Source organism: Gallinula chloropus (assembly GCF_964237585.1).
Source record: "Gallinula chloropus genome assembly, chromosome: Z".
Taxonomy (NCBI): domain Eukaryota; kingdom Metazoa; phylum Chordata; class Aves; order Gruiformes; family Rallidae; genus Gallinula; species Gallinula chloropus.
This window is the reverse complement of record NC_140089.1, coordinates 40,616,460-40,633,436: the sequence shown is the minus strand read 5'-3', so window position 1 is coordinate 40,633,436 and position 16,977 is coordinate 40,616,460. Positions and strand designations below refer to the sequence as shown.

Below are 16,977 nucleotides of genomic sequence, written 5' to 3'. Positions count from 1 at the left end.
CCAGCGGATGGGAAAGAGGTGCACCTCAGGAGGGGAAGAGGCCCAGAGAGGAATCTCACTTGAAAGGCAAGTGAGCGGTCGGGGAGAAGATGGGGGTGAAGCTCCTCCAGCATGCACTCTCTGTGAGAGGAATTACCGATGAGATGCAAGCGTGGGGACGCTTGCTGCAGTGGGCACGGGACAGAAACTTCATCCCTGGGGTCGGAACAGCGTTTGACTTGTCCGCCTGAGAAGCTATAGGGACTAGCCTGTGGGACACGGCTAGCCGCGGCGGCAAGGAGGGGAGGGAGGCCGCCATTTTGTGGAGATTAATAAGAGAAGCTTTACACACGAGGATAGAGGAGCAGACTGCGGTTGCCTCCGTCTTCGCAGCGCTAACGCCCGACGAAAAGGAAAAGGGTGCGATTGCTGCCCCGTTCTACCTCGTTACTGGGTCCTCGGGGCCCCGCCATGCCCCCACCGCCGCCATGTTCTCCGCCACGTGGTCCACGTGGAAGGAGGACTGAGCCTCAAGCAGAAGTGACAGCCCTCGAAAACCAAGAAGGGGGCAGTCCTTCCTGCAGACCAAGGCAGAGACAAAACCCACCACTGCCTGAGCCCCCCGCTGAAGGAACAGTGTCCTCTGCTGGGGGGAGGCCGTCACCGGGAGCAGTGGAAGACTTGTTGAGGGATGTCCATAACCTTGACCTGCCAAATCAGGACCTGGCAATGACGCCGCTCCCAGGGAATTACAAAATAAGCCATCATGGAAGGCTCCCCATTATCCCTGAAGACTTTCCGATTGTGGTTGACCCTGGAGGAGAGGGATACAGATGGGAAGCTTTTGACTGGTGCGTTAGAGAAGTCGCGGTCTGCTGTTGCTCTCTATGGGTTACCTGTTGATTCCAATTGACAGTTTGCAGGTAGCGAGTGTGCTGCTTACAGCGTCACAACTAGATCCAAGTACAATGTCTTGGGGAGATGGGAAAAATTGGTTTGGGATAAATGGGCTGGAAATAAAAAATCTTACCAGCCACAATGCCATTTTTGTCAGGTTTGAAGAGGTTTGCTGGGGAGTTGGGAAAAATGAAACTGGGCTTGATTACCTATGCTTTGTTTCAGCTCTCTGTGATGGCTTCTTGTTAATTACCAGCATTTTGTGCCAAATACAGATGTAAATTTGTTCCTGGTTTAGTGCTTTGTCATGGTAAGGAAGGTGCGAGGCCTGCACAGCACCCTAAGGTAAGACAACCTTTTGTATCGGAATGTTGTGGTTAAAAGGTCTGAAACCTGACATGAGGCTGCTGCATCGCTGTGAGAGAGTATAAAAGTTTGCTCAGTTGTTACCTTAGTTTTGTACTACACTGTTTAATACTATTTTCTGGTAGTTTTAGGTTTGTGAGGGATAAGAATTCAGTGGTTTAAAAGAAAGACGCAGAGTGAACAGATCATTATGAGCAAATGCCCCCCTAATTCATTCACTGTTAAGTTTCAGGATCTGAAGTGATCATCCAGATCAATTATGGCACTTCTGGAGTGCTGTTATTTCCTGACTCCCTTTCTTCGCTCTGTGCCTCTCTGGAAAAGCAGTCGATGGAGGGTTTTGCCATCAGCTTCACTGTGTTTAGCAACTGTTGCAACAGCACAATGGGATAATGTGCTTGAAGGGCAAGTTTCTACAGTACCAGCATAGGACTGATTGTCTTGAGACATTGCTTAAGCTAAAGAGGTATGATATGAGAGAGTTTGGAAATCAGAACCTTAAAATCAAGCTTCTAAATTTGTGTTAAGATGAGCGAAGTGACTTTACATTCACTGCCAGTAGCGCCTTTGATTTGGGAAGTGCGGGCAGATAAAAATTCTCAAATCTGAAATTTAGTATCACATTGTCTCTCTGTTTAGTGTTTGGTTTATTTCTAAGAAAGGGACAACTTCTGATATAAAGGCCAAATGCATGTAGCCAGATGCATTTGTTTTCTGAAGCAGGCACTGTTCTTACAGTCTTGGGAGATACTGTACCTGAGATTGAGCCTTGCTTCTTAGCTTCTCTTTCAAAATAGCGCTAGAAAAGAGCCTGTCACCTAATTCTTTGAGAATCTATTTCCTGAACTACCTTACTGCTTTGTCAAACACGCAAGTGCTGTCCACCAATCAGCAAAGATGCCTCCAGTTTTGCCGAAGTTGGGGGTGTTGGGCATGTTGCAGGCATTCCCCATTTGCCTACGAGTCAGGCGATGGTTGATGCTTTTCAAACAGAAAGGGGAGAGCCTGGTTCCCTGTCTGAAAGACTGGCTCAGAGAACAATTTAAAAATTTCTTACTACCCATCTGCTCACAATTCAATGCACCAAGACCATCACTGCTATATCGAGGAGTAACGCATACATGTTCTCTCTGCTGCTTGCATCCCATGCAATGTACAAACCATTCCTATATAATCAGGGCATCATGTTGCTTCAAATCCAACAATATTCATAAGCAAACACATATATCCCCTACCAGACAACTTGACCTCAGCCAGACCTTCCCACTGTCCTGCGGGAAGGATTTTTTTTTTATTCTGCAAACATGGGTTACTTGTATTTCTTAGTGGATGTAAAAAGGTTGCTTAGTTAAAAAGAAGTCTCTGGAACAGCAGGAGATCTCCAGCTATCCCCACATGTCCTCCTAGTATGTTGGATGAACTGATAACTGCTGACACATCACCTGTGGAATACAAGGAGACTTGTTTGAAAGGTTAATTGAAGGAATATGATGAGCTTTCTTGTTTGTTGACAGTGCTGTTAAGGAAAAAGAAAATCACAAATTTGGATGTCTTTTCAGTTAATATTAACCATCTGCCTGATCTGGTCTACTCTGCTGGCAGGACTTTTACTTTTGTGGTTCTTTCTCTTTTCTTTCTGATTATGAAGCAATTCCCCAGTGGCATGTCAGAAGTCACCACTATAAATGCTGACAGTTGTTCTGGGGTTAGCTTCAAAGGCTTGTAAACCCATGGCATTAAATCCTCGTCTGAAGCTGGCTGTAGCCACTGGCTCCAAATGACTAGTTGGTGCGCAAGTTGCCCCCAGTTGTGAACACCCTGCAGATTCTTTTAACACACTGTCAACTGCAAATCAAAACTCTGCCACTGGGACACCACTTCTAAGGGTGAGGGGAGCTTGCCAAGGACCCAGTTGAATACAGTGGGGTGGCCGTAGCCTCACAATCAAAGCCAGGGAAGGTGGAGGGGGACAGAGTTTCTTTGTGATGATAACTGGCTGCCCTGAAGGTAAGCAGCAGTAGAGTTGAAATGGTTGGAAGGCAAAGGGAGAAACATGTGCAAGGCTGTTTTGTGGATGGATTAGCACTCTAGCCTGAAAGGCCTGGTTCTCTTGATTCCGTGGGAGTTTGCTGTCTTTTATATCTTGCCTGGATGAGAATAGAATTTGACTCATCACCAAGAAGAAAACTTAATTTGTATAAGAAGAAGAACTTAGTTTAGTTTTGCATCCCAGTGATCGAGCAGCTGCTTTGCCTGCAGCTGAAGTGACACTCTGAATGTGAATCTCTGCACTGCTGATGAGAAAGGAGAATTTTTAATCCAGTGCTACAGGGTTTTTTAACAGTATATTAAAAATCTTGAATCTCAAACCTATTTAGGAAAAAAAGCACATTGAGGTAAATAAAATAACCTATTCACACAACAATGCATTTTAAAAATAGCGGTTTGCTTTTGTCCTGAAACTGGAAATCTTCATCATCGGCATTGATGTTGAGGGTTAGTGGAGGTAAGATGCCTTTCATAGCCATTACATATTCTTTTCCTGTTCGTCCTTTGGGTTTTGCCTGGAGACTATTCCCAAACATGCTGCTCAGAGTGTGCCTTCTAAGTACAAATTGTCTGTGTTAGGATCTCTGTTGGGTTTTGCTGCCTTTTCAGTATGGCCTCCACTGGGTTCCAGGTTATTTCTTTTCGGGATGGATACCTTTGCAGTTTGCAGCATCTCTAGGTGACTGAAGTCCTTTGCCATTAATACCGACAGAAAGCCTGTTTCTTCCTTCATTGGGAGCATAACTGAATAATTACATTCATTTTTTTGAAACCAATGTCTGATGCTGTCTTGTTTTGTCTTTCTACTTTTTCCTCCTTATGCCTACTGTTAGAAATTGAGGAATTGATATATACCTTTTGAACAATGCAGCTGATTCTCCCTTCCTGAATGGTGTTTTGATTCTTGTATAGACGTGGGCAGGTTTGTGAAATCTGAATGCCTCTGAACAGCCTGAGTTTTGTTTTCAACTACAGCAGTCCAAATCAAGTGTTGTCACTCCCAGGTTTGCAGCGTTTTGAAGGCAAAGAGAAGTGTTAGGAAGTTGGACTTGATGATCCTTATGGGTCCCTTCCAACTCAGTATATTCTGTGAGGCTATGATAACATATGAGTCTATTTTAATACATTCAGTGTGTTCTTTTGGCATGTTAGAACTATCAGGGGGAAGACACAGTTAATAATTGTACTGGTTTTGGCTGGGTTAGTTAATTTTCTATAGTTGCTCGTGTGGGGCTGTGGTTTGGATTTGTGGTGAACTGTTGATAACACAGGGATAGGTTTTGTTACTGCTGAGCAGAGCTTACAGAGAGCAAAGGCCTTCTCTGCTTCTCACACAGGCTGGGGGTGCACAGGCAGTTAGGAGGGGATGTGGCTGGGACAGCCTACCCAGACTGGCCAAAAATGATAGTCCACACCATATGACATCATGCTCATCTTATAAGGGTCTGGGGGGAAGAAGGACAGTGGGAAGATGCATTCTTCTTTCCAAGTCACCATTACCCTGCTGTCCTGGGGATGCCTGAACACCCGCCTGCCCCTGGGGAGGGGAAAATTAATTCCTTGTCTTGTTCTGCTTGTGTGTGTGGCTTCTGCTTTACCTACTAGATTGGGTTTATGTTTCTGTAAGTTTTCTCACTTTTACTCTTCTGATTCCCTTCATTCCTTCAGGATGAAGGAGAGGAAGTGAACAAGCTGCTGCATGGGGCTTGGCTGCCATCGGGGGCAAGACTGTGACGATAAAATTCAGAAACTTGGTTAATGATACTCAGAGCCTATTGCAAGAAAAAACCAAACACATCAGTATAAGACCTTATGAGCTGGGCTGACCAGTTAATTCTGCCTGTGCCAGCATTTTCAGAGGTGTGTTTATTGCAGCACTGGGTTTTTCTCATCTGTTTTCATCAAGAGGTTTTTGAATCTTCATTGGGCTGTACAGAGAGAAACATGAATGGCTAATTCATTCCTTAAATAGAGGCGATTGTGCGCCAGACACAGTGTATGATCGTAGCAAGGTCAACTCTCTGGTGCTTGACATGGGTTTCTGTTACTCATGTATGGCAAATGTTACTTTCCAGTTATCACAGAATCATTCTAACAAACTCACGTAGTTCCAGTTCTGCTTTGAATTAGCAAAACTCAAGAGTTTTCAGTGTGAGTCTCATTCGGTAATAGGACTGGCAATTAAGGAATAAGACACCAGCCGCAAGCAGAGAAGCAGTTCCTGTTTTAATGAGTTTGTGGTCTGAATTCAACAAGCCTGATGATCACCAGCTGGTTTACACTGTCATACTTGTATTTTCTTCTTAAACTGAACTTTCTCATTAAATATAGTTCCACTGGCTTGAGGAGCTAGGCTTTCTCCTAGCTTTCATGGGTATGCTGGAGATCAGGATTAGGATTTATATCTGATTTGCATTTATACAAATTTCTGAAGACTCACTCTGTGGCTGTCTTTAAAACCAAGTGCTTTCACTTCTGCCTTACGGAAGCCTCTGCTTCTGGTGGTTGTTTGGGAGTTTCTCTGTTTGGGGAAAACTAGCACATGTAGCTCTTGAGCACAAATTATTTCCATGAAGAACTATGCATAGTGTCTTTCATGCAAAAAAGATACTGTGTTCTGATAGGTACCATGCTTACTCACATGTCTGCAGAGAGGAGCAGCAGCTGCTTTCACACTCGTGTCTTGTGTGAAGCTGTCTGCAGCAATGAAAAGCTCCTGGCAGGGCTCAATCTGAGGAGTCCAAGCAGGAAGACTTTGTTGATCGTGGCACACCTTTGCAGTGTAGATTTGCACGTGTCTTTTATATCAAATTGCTGGCTTCTTCGAAATGAGACAGCTTGTCTCAGTACAAATGTGCTCACTTTGCATACCCACTTTCATAACCATTCCACTTTATTGCTGTTGCATCCACGCCAACTGCTAAACTGGCGATGATCTGCTCAGCTCAGCTCGGACTTGTCAGCATCTTTGCATGGTGTTACACCTGTAAATACAACTCGCTTTTATTTTAACTCATTTCTTACCTTGGGATACTGGGCATTTTATCCCTGGTTCTATAGATTCTGTGCTGAAGATGACCAAAGCCTGAAAACATACACAGCGCTTGCTATCATGCCTCAGGTCCCAATTCTCATCTCTCTGGTTCACTTGGGTGGCTGTTCAGCTGACTGGCATAAGCCAGAGTAGATGAAGTCCTGGTGTGTTTATTAAAGCAGAATGGTCAGTGATTTGCCCCACATTCCCAGTGTTGTTTAGTATCCACGAACAATTAGGCTCTCTTAAATATGTAACTATTTTCATTTTTATCAACAGTTGCCCATAAAAGTAAATTTAATATTTAAAAATATTTATTTGAACCTAGTAAAGAATTAATTTCCTTATTTGAAGAGTAATGGTGAAATACAAGGAAGTTACTGATAAAACCCTTTAAATGTATATACCCAGCCTATACATTAGTATATAGTGCTTCTAATGCATAGATTAGAAACGAGCGCAATAACACTCTCATGGCAGTGGGAAACTTTACTGTCCAAGAGATGACAATACAGAATTAGCTGGATACAGAGGTATCAAACACCCTAAATAGTTTGAAAGGAAATTAAATTTAGTAACACACCAAAGTAACAAGGGCATTAAGTGTTTTCAGTTTCACTGACGTGCCTGCAATAAGAACACTACTCTTGCTGCTGAAGCTGCTTTGAGATAAGCGATATTTTTTCCAGATCACAAGAATTTAGTAAATGTACTAAAGGTCCTTTACAGATAAGGAATCTCCTGTAAAAAATAGCCACAAGTTTCGCCTCTGATAGTGAGTTCAGTTCACTAATGAACAGATGGGAATATTGATTGCTGTATTAGTTTTTATTAAAACTTTGCCTTGTTAACAAGGTTCGGGGGATTTTCTTTTTCAGCCATCACACTTGTGATCTGGAGTCTGTTCAGATCTTAAATCCCAGATTAATTTGTCATCTGTGATAAAGGCAAAGCACGCTGACGACTTTGAGCTTGGCTAGTGTGGAGAACAGGAGGGTGAAGGGGTAACCTCGTTGCTCTCCATGGCTTCCTGAGGAGGGGAAGTGGGAAGGGAGGTGCTGAGCTCTGCTCTGGGATCCAGAGGTAGGTCCGAGAGTGGTTCAAAGCTGTGCTGGGGGAAGTTCAGACAGCACATTGGGAACCATTTCTTTGTTGAGGGGGTGGTCAAACACAGGAACAGATTTTCTGGTTGATGCCCCAAGCCTGTCAGTGAGTGCCTTTAAAAGCAGCATCCAGAAAATGCCCTTGATAAGACTCTTCTAATGCTTGGTCAGGTGCTTGGACTAGATGATGGCTGTAGGCGCATTCCAACTGAAAACATTCTATTCTGCTTGAAAGACAGCATTGGTAGGAATCCCTGAAATGTGAAAGTGGCAGGTTTGGTCCTTGCATTACTGCCCATTCTAGTGCTGTATCTAAAAGATCACAGAATTGCTAGGTTGGAAAAGACCTTGATCTCAAGGAAAAGAAATGGTGCTGTAGCTGTGGTGGTCTAAGGACACAGGCAGGGCAATTAAATTTATTTTTTTCAACTATACCAGTTGACCTAGTAGGAGAGAAAGCCTCTACTTGCACATCTTGTATGCACAGAAATGCGTGCTTTATAGTCTTAATGTATGGGATGTGTAGACATAGTGATTCCTCTTTTAACTTCAGCCACAGAAATATAGATGGCTTAACCTTAGAATTTGCTAGGTGCTGTTGTTATTTAAAATACGGAAAACCGCAAATTAAAATACATTTCTGCAGATTCTGAACATGCTTATCTAAGATGAGGGAGCTGGGGCTGTTTAGCTTGGAGAAGAGGAGGCTGAGGGGAGACCTTATCACCACCTACAACTGCCTGAAGGGAGGTTGTAGAGAGGGGGGTGATGGTCTCTTCAGCCAGGTGACAGGAGATAGGACAAGGGGAAATGGCATGAAGCTGTGCCAGGGCAGGTTCAGATTAGATATTAGGAAAAAAATTTTCACTGAAAGAGTTGTCAGGGCCTGGAACAGGCTGCCCAGGGAGGGGGTTCAGTTCACCTTCCTTGGATGTGTTCAAAAAAAGGGTTGATGAGATACTTAGGGATATGGTTTAGCATAGGATGGGAATGGTTGGACTTCTTCCAACCTTGTGATTCTGTGATTCTGTAAATTAACAGAGCAGCAGAAAAGGAAATGATGAAGCAACACACTGATCTGGCAGGTGAGCCTGATTGCAAACGCAGAGATTAAGTGGCTGTAAACGTGAAGTCATACCATTACAGAAATAACCAAGGTTTGTTGGTTTTTTAAAACCTGGCATTGTTAAATGATCCCTGTGATTGTTTAAGATAGTTTAATTCTGTTGGATGTATGTAGGAAACATGCCAATCAGGATTATTCTCCATCTGCTTTTGTTCACAGTTGCTTCTGTTGCGGCACAAGTTTCTCTTGCAAGCTGCAGCTTTTCCATCAGGCCAGAAATATCTTAAATTTCAGTTTTCATAGTTGCTCAAAAGCCAATCTGTTTCTTTGCAAACATCATAATGTGCAAATTAATACGACAAGGGAAAAGGATGATCCTACCCCATGAGAAATAGCTGCTTGCTTGGATTTCTTTGCTCCTGCAGCCAGTCTCACCTTGCTCTTGTCCCTGATACTGTCCTGAGCAGTCAGATCTCCCTGCCTACCCTACTGCTTCATAGTCCTCTGTTCTACTAACAGTTTTCTATCTATTTGATTATTCCTTGCAATCTCTGACATCACTGACTCATACACAATAAAACCAGCCATGTGTTCAAAATGCTGTGTAAATGTCCAGTGGACACAGATGAGTGCTGTTTCCTGTACCTCCCAAGAGCAGTGCAGCATGTTCCTTTACACAAGGTGACCAGCTTGGCGTGGGAGAGGGTCTGGGGAAACCCAGGCCTGTTCTTACTCTGTATATTGTGATCCTCTGTTGTGTCTCCATGTCGCCATGCCTTTGGGGACATCTCATCTTGCAGTACTGACATAGGTGCTTGAGCTGCTGCAATTCTACTTGGGCTTACAGCTGTCTCACAAGCAAGGCTGGAGTTTTCTTTCTCACCACCTTTCTCTGACCGTCACCAAAACAACTGTCAGGCCTGATATACTCTTTTAAAGTAACTTAAAACTGAAATGTGGTCATTGCCCAATAAGGAGCTGCTAAACAAAATTAAGCAAATAATTGTCTGTAGAGATCAATTCATTATCCCCTTGCATTCTTTCCTGTTTCTATATAAAGTGTAGTGCTTCCACATGCCTTTGGATTAAGCTGTAGGAAAATTGCAGCTGTTTGTTTTGTGTGTGTATATGTGTTATATATATATATATATAAACATCACATATATTACTATATTTTATTCCTAACAGACTAATTAAGGAGGATGAAAGAGAGGTTAAAGTGAGATTTTTTTCACCGTCTCTTTTGGAATTAATAATTTATGCTGCAAGATCCCTGTGCCATATAATTGCCCATTAACAACACAGGGAGCAAACAGGAGGAATTAGAGGTCTGTGGGGAGTTGCAGGGCTATGGTCTCCCTGCAGTCACAGGGATGTGTACTGGGATAGCTCACACTACTGAAGGGCTGCAATGGATGGGTACAGACCTCTTTGGAAGGACAGGCTGGGAAAGTGAGGAGGTGGGGTTGCCCTTTGTACATGAGAGCATCAGGGTGAGTTTTGTACAAGAGAGCATCAGGGTGAGTGCATGGAGCTCTACCTTGCAATGGCAGAGGCACATGGGTGATGTTGTGGCAGGTGTCAACTGGACTTGCTTTCAGAGGCCTTTGTCCTCATGGGGGACTTCAGCCACCCTGATAACTGCTGGAGGGTCAGGGCAGCTGGGCACAAATGATTCAGGTCAGCACTGAGGACAGTTTCATGACACAGGTGACTGAGGAGCTGGAGAGGAGGGGATAAGCTCTGCATCAAAAAGGTTCAGCAGAGCTGGATGAGTTCTTGCTCTGTGAGGAGGAACACTGGGACTGGGGCTGGTTTAGCCAGGAAGAGGGGTGATTTTGGAGGGACCTACAAGAACTCCACCAAATGAGAGGAAATGGTCATAAATCGAAACAGGGAACACTCAACTGGATCTAACAAAAAAATTTTCATCCAGGAGAACAGCCAAGTAGTGCAGCTGGGGTGTAGTCAGGTAGCATCACCTCCATTCTTGGAGGTTTTTACGCCCTGACTGCTATGTGAAACAGCAACCCAGGCTAAGCTTATAGCTGTCCTTGCTTTGGTCAGGGGCTTGGACCAGAGACCTCCCATGGGTGCTGCCAGCCTGAGTGATTCTGTGATCCTGTGATTTCCCTTTACCTCACCCATTCAAAACACCATGCTTTCTCTATAAAGAAAACCCTCTGGAAGGACAGGCTTGAGAGACACTCATACCCCAAACACCCCATGTCCCAATGACAAAAGCATTCCTCCAGAAGGTGGAACATCCCAATTTAAACCAGACAGAAAGAGTGAACTAAGCACTGTACTTCCCAGGACAACACTGTACACCTAGTTTGGTGACCACACAACTAGGAAGGTGAGTGGTACCCACACTGCCTAGTTTTGTAGTGACACCAAGTGCTGGGCCTGCAAATTGATATCTACCAAAAGAAGGATTTTGGCCAAAAAAGATGCATGTTGTCATCAGAACAACTGATTTCTGTGCAGTGATTAACACAGGCTTCTATGGCCCTTTCAGTCCATGGCTTCGCTGCTCTATAGAGTGTGATTTGAGTGGCCACATAACTTGGACTGATGGGCAGCTTCCTTCATATTGTTACTAACCACCAGTTGCTTTTCAGTTAGGGTGATGATTTCCAGACCCTCAGCCAAGTTCACATCAGTATAAAGGAGGCCAAGAGAAAGTTAACTATGTGCTGACAGAGCCCAGCTATCCTTTTTCATGCCACAAGGTGTAGGTAAAGCTGTATGTGTCCCTGTGCTCGGAAAAGATTGAGCACTGATGAGGAGTTGATGGCTCAAAGTCAGTATGGAGAAGCTAACCAAATTGTTGTTATGTCACGGTGTCAGCTGTCAAATCCAGAAGGGAACCCAAATCTTCCTGACCTACCCGTAACCGAGTAGTACCTCACCACTTACTCTATTTTTTCCCCAGCTGGCTACAGAAGCTGTCTCATTCTCACTGTAGATCTGTCTGTGAGATCGCCTTGGGGCTGATAGCAGCACAACAATGGAAAGAAGCTCTTAAGCTACTACTGTGCCTGCTAGCTGAGACACAAAGTCCAGTGAGACTCACAGCAGAATGTCTCAGAAGATCGAGTAACAATTGACGTCTAGAAACTGGTGGAAATAGGGGATGTGGCAGCTTGTTAGTGAATGCATCTTGTCATGATGTTATGACTAAAAATGGAATAATCCTAACCACAGGAGAACAAAACTCCAAGAGAAATACCCATATTTTGTAAGCCAGTCACAAGACTCAGTCCACGAAAACACGCTGTTGTGCCAACCTCATACCCATTGTCATTAATTAATAGTCATTTTCCCCTCTGAGCCTTTCTGTCTCCCATAATTATCACTCACTGCTCTTGTCTCAACAAGGTTGCAAGGAAGCCACAGATCTGTCGGTTTGCTGGCAACCAAAATGTGTTTGTTTACCATGAAATGCACCATTTGGTGCAAAGACCACTACTGGCACATCTGATCACTTTGGCCTGGTGTGAGATGCCCAGCACGCATACACAGACCGGTTGCAGACATTGATCCAACCAGCTGACACTGCAAACCACAACCACAAGAAGGGATGTAATCTTGGCTTTTCTTTTTATGCCTAAGTTAAAAACTTCAGAAGAAATAGCTTCATTTACTTCCTAGCTTTAAAAACAGAAATAAGAGCCTCTGAGATTTCTAGATTTACTTACTTTTTTTATTATTTTGCTTAGAGATAATTGGTGTGACTCAAGCCATTCCCTCTGCCAAGCAGGAGAATTCATAATGTCCAACAGTCACCCCTAATAACTCCTGGAGAACAAATCACAGAATGACCAGGTTGGAAAAGACCTTTAAGAACATCGAGTCCAACCATTCCTGTCCTATGCTAAACCATATCTTAAAACTTAGATATATCTATAAACTTAGATATTAGGGGGAAGTTCTTTACAGAGAGAGTGGTGAAGTGCTGCCCACAGAGATGGTAGATGCCCCATCCCTGGGGGTGTTCAAGGCCAGGTTGGATGGGGCTCTGGGCAACCTTGTGTAGATCCAGGCCTGGAGGTTGGTGGCCCTGCCTGTGGCGGGGGGTTGGAACTCCATGATCCTTGGGGTCCCTTCCAACCCAGACCATTCTATGATTCTGTGATTCTATATCCCTAAGTACCTCATCTACCCTTTTCTTAAATACATCCAGGGAAAGTGACTCAACCCCCTCCCTGGGCAGCCTGTTCCAAACCCTGACAACTCTTTCAGTGAATATTTTTTTCTAATATCTAATCCAAACCTGCCCTGGCACAGCTTCATGCCATTTCCCCTTGTCCTATCTCCTGTCACCTGGCTGAAGAGACCATCGCCCACCTCTCTACAACCTCCCTTCAGGTAATTGTGATATTTTAACCTGAGGAATAAATTTTTTTGTCCTGGCAGATTTTCAAGTTGGCAGTCTTTTTTGGTTGGAAAGCAAATTGCAGATGACAAAGTGGTGCTGTCTCTTCCATGGCACCTGACTTTTAAAGACCAGAACATACAGGGATTTTTCATACTTCTAAGGCATTTATGTCCATTACTTGGCTTCTATACTCCCTTGACTTGGGCTACATCACATCTCAGGTTGGGAAGCCTGACTCCTCACATGACCAGAAGGGTAAATAAGGAAAAACTGGTCTGAAGTATGAAATTGGGACATGAAACCCCCCTTGGGCCTTAATTATTTAAACAACATTGAAAATACAAACATCTGTGTGTTCATCAGCAGGCTTTCTTCTCGCTGGGGAATGAAATGGATGATTCCAAACAGTAAACAACCACCTCTTTCATCCCCCTCCTTTCTTCTTCCAACAGTTTCCGTTCTCACACCATTGCTGCCCCAACATTTCCAGCACTGTGAGAGTGCTATGAAATTCATGGATCAAAACAAATTGGTGTAACAGGAAAACAAAAGGCCGGTTATCATCCCCGAAACAAGGCGAATGTCAGGATCAGTGGGGTAGGAAGGAACACCATGCAGCTGCCATTCAGGTTTTTCATCAGGTAAGTAGCAAGTTATGGCCTGTAATCAAAGTAAGTGATACATTACACAGATTTTTCTTTGTTGTGTGCAATCTGTTGAAACGCCGGCATTTAACATGAACAGGCTGGGGGGAACCCTGTGGCAATGCCTGCCTGTACAGCTTTAGATATATATTTACCTTGCGGTCTGTACATCTATGGTATGTGTCAAACTGAAAAATGGGGAGCAGCTGGAGCTGCCTCATTTGGAAGGTCTGTAAAAGTGAGGCTGTGCTTCTTGTGGTTATCAGCTGTCTCCAGTGTTACTGTCTTGATTTCTTTCGCTGTTGCAAGTCAAATAGAGTGTTCTTCACTTTGACATGAACTTGTGAAACTTCAGCCATAGCCCCTTTGGGCAAAAGCGCTGTATGTAGGTCAGATCTCTTGGTTTTGTGGTGTGGTTTTGTGTTTTGGGGCGGGAGGAGAGAGGGTGCATTTAGGGTTTTTTCCTAAATCTCATACTTATTATTTGATGTTGCAACTGGAACTGCTGTTGCTATGAACAGTCTTTTCCTTATATATATATATACACATACACCCTTGCTCTCATGCTTCAAAAGAAGCGATGGTGCCTGTGCTGGCAAAGAGAAAGCTCTGGCAGAGGCAGGGGGAGGTACTCAGCTAAGAGGCGGATTACTGCATGACTTCAAGCCATGTGAAGTCCTCGCCTAGCAGCCAGGTGAGCTCAGTGCGTTCCAGCTGTAGGACTCCAAAGCCCAAGGATGTGATACGATCACAGTATCTGCCAATTCTTTGCTGACTCAGGAGACAGAAAAGCTCCTGACATGGCTGAACTTGTCCTGGAGGTCTTTCCTGAACAGGGCAACCCTCCTCTGCAGGATTTCTGAACTGTTTTGGGCAGTTACTATGCCCCTGATAGGGAGATTCATTACCCTACTGTCAGTCCTATGAAGCAAAGTCCCTGGAAAGGTACTTTATAGCCAGATAGGCAACATGCAGATCCATTTCACAGAGTTGTAAAAAATAGGGGCTAAAGATTTTTAGTAGGACTGAACAAATCTTCCTTTCCTTCTGTCTCACTTCCTTTTTTTTTTTAAATTTTCCATCCCTGCACATCTCTTCATATTTGGCTTTCCCCTCTGTTTTCTTCCAAGTTCTGCAAAAGTACTGTCATCTGAGGGAGAAACTGACCACAGGGCATTTATTTGTACATAAATAATATCTTACCATGGCAACCCCAAATTTTTTTTTCTTTACACAGACCTCCGGATGATGAAGTTGATTTTGAACAGCTGGGCATTCCCCTGCTCCCTCTGCAGCTGGTATCTCAAGTAAAGCTTAAAATTAGTTATAGGCACAGAACCAATAAGGAAAAGGAACACCATCCACAGAAGAGGATTGTTGGTGCCTACAAGTAAGAGTTACGTATTTATAGATAACTGTGGTTTTTTCCTGTTAAAAGGTATAATTATATTTACTTCTATACGTGTAGTGTAGCAGCTGGTAGAAATTAGCAGAGAATACCATCCCCCTGTTCTTTCTGGATTCTTACAAAATGTTTTTACAAAATTTTTTCTCACTTGATTCGCTCTGTAATGTCCAAAGGTGATAACGGTGTTTGAATATTGTTCAGTACTTTTCAGAGCTAGAAGGTATAGCAGAGTACAGGTAGTCTGTACTGGAATGAACAGTTTATATTAGTCAATTGCACATTGCTTCAAGGATCATGCAGTGGCACTCAGATAACTAACTTAGCCCTTACCTTTACAACTCAGCTTTTCTTGCAGGAGACGAGGCCGATTACTTATTCCACATGTGCACTGAACTACAGCCCTACCCTGAGCCCAGCTGCCATCCCAGGTCTCTGGGATAAGCAGGAAGTTGCTGGCCTTTCAGCTATAACATGTTTTGATTTCTCCAGCCCTAAACCCAAGTCTAACTCCACTCTTCTGCAGAGTAAATGATAAACCTCCCTACTTCAAAATTCATGATTATCTACACTCCATCCTGAGCCCACCTTCATCTAGCTCTCTGGGTAGAAGAGGATTTCAATGCTACTCCAACCCTGAGGACCCTTGCTTCCCTAGCTCTACAACTAAAACTATGCTTCAGTAGTGTGGACATTGAACCCACCCAGTTGGAAATAGGTGAGAAAACTATCATTACCCCAGTCCCTTACCCTAGACCAAATCCACATCCTAGCTTTGGCCTGAGAAGGATTTTGATGGACGGTTGTCTTCACAGCAAAAAACTGCCATGCACTAGATACAGTTACACTGGCAATCATGTAAACAGTGGCATGTTTTCTTTCAGTGTGGCTTAAATCCTACTTTAAATAAAAATTGTATTTGTATTGAAATTAATATTTAGACTATATATCTTTGCAGGGAGATCCAATTCTAAATATGTATACATATAAACTTGTATCTTCATGTACAGCAGCAAGGTTTTCTAGATATAACTAATGTGAAGTATTTGGACAGTTGTAGTACAGCTTTAATTGAAACATATATTACTTTTCTCATCTTAGTATCTAAAATACTCAATAAAATATCTGAACCTTAAAGTAATTCAGTGGTTTTGTCCAGCAACCAAAACTTCTTTGAATACAGAGCCCAAAAGGCCAAAATAGAGAATATGAGTATTTCCTTCTTCCCTCCAAGTTCATTTCCTAATTGTTCATCTTCAGCAGAGCATCTGGGGAGTTCTACCAAAGGACCTCTGCCCTGTCTCATGAGCTGAGTCTTCTCTTGTGATGGCTTTGTCTCCTGCTGGCAAAGGACAGGTGATACAGCTTGGTTTATGCAAGGAAAGCCCTTCAGATGTGTGCAAGTGGAAAAGCTACTCTTTAGCAGGATTACCTGCAGTGTCCATGGCCGTGATGTTGCTCATCTCACTGGGCCATGGCTGTCCTGCTGCCGTGGTTTCCTCTCCTCTGCAAGCGGGCAACCAGCCCATGGCGTGAGGACAGAGAAGGGACTCCAGTAGAGCTGCATTCTCTGTCTTGTACCAAATGTGGGCATACTCTGTAGAACCCCTCCACTGATTATTATACCAGCTGCAAAAACAGAGAGGCTAGCACTGTCTCTGTTGGCTGAAAAGGACAGTATTAGCAGTTGAAAGCAATTTACAGTGTCCTTCAGAGGCCAGCAGCTGGCTAACCAGCTGTTAACAGGGCTTGTAGCCAATGTTTAGGTACCTTACAGTCCGATAATCTGCTGTCTGGTTTGAAAAAGAAACATGGAAGTCAGACTGGATAGCTGTTATAATACATTAATTATAGGAAACCACATATTTTCATGCTACCTATTTCCCTGACACCCAGGTGCTTCTTTTTCCAGAGAGGAAGCAGCAGTCTGCTGTTGCCAGCAGAGTTTTTATAAACAAAAACCCAAGATGCTGGGATTTAACTTCTTTAGCAACTTCACATGCAGGTGTCATTCTTGACTGTTCCTGTTACTCTTCTTCATGAAATCATG

General features: G+C 43.6%; 2 long non-coding RNA genes across 2 annotated transcripts in view; both read left to right on the top strand.

The window, feature by feature from the left end:
• The window catches only part of LOC311203467, a 43,582-nt gene extending 30,158 nt beyond the window's left edge, over nt 1–13,424 (top strand). The window contains exon 4 of the long non-coding RNA XR_014617973.1: nt 13,331–13,424. This is a non-coding gene — a long non-coding RNA (uncharacterized lncRNA). The remainder of the gene's footprint in view (nt 1–13,330) is intronic.
• LOC311203469 lies at nt 13,418–15,954 on the top strand. The gene is made up of 3 exons (XR_014617975.1): nt 13,418–13,519; nt 14,760–14,912; nt 15,286–15,954. It is a non-coding gene; the product is annotated as an uncharacterized lncRNA (long non-coding RNA).
• Nucleotides 15,955–16,977: the final 1,023 nt, after the last annotated feature.